The sequence below is a fragment of the Vulpes vulpes genome, chromosome 14, assembly GCF_048418805.1.
Source record: "Vulpes vulpes isolate BD-2025 chromosome 14, VulVul3, whole genome shotgun sequence".
NCBI classification, from domain to species: Eukaryota; Metazoa; Chordata; class Mammalia; order Carnivora; family Canidae; genus Vulpes; species Vulpes vulpes.
Window position 1 is genome coordinate 74,988,277 of NC_132793.1, and position 3,080 is coordinate 74,991,356.

Below are 3,080 nucleotides of genomic sequence, written 5' to 3' on the forward strand. Positions count from 1 at the left end.
AACCAAACTGGGAAAAACCCTCCACCTATGGCTGACCTTTCCAGCAGGCACTAGGAGAGGTGGGGAGGCCCCACCCCCCAAAGACCCAGAGGCTCCCAGGATGCTCCCTCCGCTCACCTGTTTGGCTCCCTCAGCTTGTAATGCTACCACAGGGAACTCCAGCCCCAAGCCTAGGCCTGTGGGCCCTGCCCTAGTTCCAGGCCCACAAGGCCAATAAATGGCTGCATCCTCTTTGCCTCAGGCCTCCTCAAAATGCATCTTCCAGGGACAGAGATTCCACTTGGCTCCACAACTAAACATGTGAGAATCAGTGAGACCCCTGCTCCTCCATCAGCTCCTCTAGTCCCTCCATCTCTGAATCCTGAAATCCAGAGGTCTGCTTCAGGAGCCCCAAATCAAACCTCGGCCTCTTTTCATGTTCCAACCCACATCTGCCTGGGATTAGTGGAACAGCTGGTCTGCCCCTCCGGGGTCTCCCTCCTCCACTCCTGGGAACCCCCGAAAATGCAGTCAGGGTGAGTGTGTGTCACTGCTGCAGTCTGAGCTCCTGCTTCACTTCGTGCCCGTCCCATGCCTCGGCTAAGCAGGGGTGCTGTTCTCAGGGACTCGCTGCAAGTGGGAACGTGGCACCTCCTCCGCCCACAGCCATCACTAACTCCTCACAAATTAATTCCCAGTCCAGGATGGATGGCAGTGCTTCCTCAGTGTTTGGGGGATAAGAGACTGCGTCCCTGGGGCCCACAGGCTCTCAAATCCCAGCCTCAAGGCCATGGCTAGCTCTCCCATTTCAACAAGATTGTTTGGAATAAATCAGGCCAACACTGGATGGAGGCCCTCCCTCAACCCCTCTACCCGGAGAACAGGGAGCACCTGTCCCCTTCCTTCTCCTGCCCTGAGGCCTTCTCATGTTGCCCCAGCACAGCGGCCCCAAGAAATCCATTTCCTTCCAGAGAAGCCCCCTCTCAGGTTCCCCAGGACTCAGATAAGGCAAATGCACTACTCAGCTTCGTACCTCCTGCACGGTACTAATTTTATCATTGTGAGGGTGCGGTAGGCGGAATAATGCAAACCCCACCCCCACCCCAACAAGATACACGCATCTCAATCTCAGAACCTGTGAATGCATTAGGTTCCATGGCAAAGAAGAATTCAGGTTTCAGATGGAACGGAGTTTGCTCATCAGCTGACCTTGAGACAGGGAGATTACCTGGATTATCCACAGGGCTGGCTTTGAAGATGAAGGAAGGGGCCCTGCGCCAAGGAATGCCGGTGCCTCTGAAGTAGAGAAAAGAGCCTTACAGCCTCGAGGAAGGAACGCAGCCCTGCCAACTCCCTGATTTCAGCCCTGTGAGAACCATGTCAGACTCCAGACCTGCAGATGGGATACTAAATTTGTGCTGTTTTAAGCCACTAAGTGGTGACTTGTAATAGCAGCAAATGGGAAACCAATACATGGGGGATACAAATAACTTAGTCTAAGCCCTTACTTCAGGAAAGTTTTTCTCTGATTTCTTACCACTTAGTATCTCACTCTACAACTGCCACACTCAGATTTATGATGCCTTTATCATTTGTTCCAAGAACAACCTGCTTTGCTTTGGTGTGAATAAAGATTGCATCCTGGTGGTTTCCTGGAAAACAAGAGAATCTGCTCCAAAATTAATTAAAGTGCCCATCTCCAGAAACCCTTACTACAATAACACACACTTTAAGTCCCTCTTCTCCTGGCACCTGGATACAGAAATCACAGGCCACTCTCTAACCATCTTCCTGCTATCCCACTGCCACTAGTAGGGTTCAAGCCAGCTCTGTCTCCTGCCCAGGAAACTGAGACAACCTTGCTCGGCCTCCACTCCTTTTCCCAACATTACAGCTGCGAGAGCCTTTCTAGAGTTTGATCATCCTTCTATTGATAAGCATTCAGTGGCCCCCATGCTCACAGGATAAAGCACTGGGCTCTCCATGGTCTCTCAGGGCTCCGCATGCCCGGCCCTGCCCACGTGTCTGGCCTCATTTCCAGCACACACAGACCTAGCGCCAGAGTAGTTCTAGCAGATGTGTGGTTGCGGAGCTGTGCAAAGCGGGGCCCTCCACTTCTGTGGAATCAAGTCTGTAGGACACAGCTGTGGCTGTGACAAGTTGAGTTGTGTCCCCCAAAGTCGTATGTGGAAACAGTCACCTCTGGTACCCCAGAGTGCGACTTTCTGGAAATAGGGTTGTCGCAGATGTAATTAGCTAAGATGAGGCCATTTGAAGGAGGGTGGACCTCTAATCCAACGTGACTGGTATTCTTATAACAAGGGGAAATTTGGACGTTGATACGCACACAGGGAGCACGCTGCAGGAAGACTGGAGTCCTGCTGCCACAAACCAGGGAACCCCAGAAGCTAGGGGAGAGGCCTGGGACGCATCCTTCCCCAGTGCCTTCAGAGGAAGTGTCCCCCTGCTGACACCTCGCTTGTGGTTTTCTAACCTCTAGAACTCTGAGGTGATACACCTCCATTGTTCTAGCCCCCTCATCCCCACCCTTAGTGGCATTTTACCATGGCAGCCCTGGGAAACTCCTCAAGGGCCCTCCCAGTCATCATGCACTCGCCACTGGAACGCATGGCTCCACACGTGGCAAGGTGTACCCTGAAGAGGGACAGGTGAGTGGAGAGAAGCTTGCATTTTCCGAGGCCCACAAAATTTGTTGAAAGCGAAAATGCCCTCTACGCTCCCTCATGCTTTTTCTCCACTGCATGGAAACCAGTTGCTAAGAAGAATTCATTAAAGGAGACGGATTAGTCGGTTTGCCCTCAGCGACTTGGTTTTGTTGCCCCCTCCTTAGAGATAATGAGGAAGGCTCAGTAGCAGCTCCATCTTCTCAAACCATCACATGTTCCAGGGAGAACAAAGCGCGGCTTTCATCTCTTCCTTTGCCCCGGTGGCTTGCTTCCGCATGGTTTGCCCCAATCCTTGTGTTCTCTTAATTAAAACCAAAATTGACTTGACTCTTCAGCCCCAGTTAATAAGAGGTGAAGCCAGCTTGGCATGTCTGTGTTCTGAAAACTGCCCTGAGCAAAAAGTGCGTGCGAGGA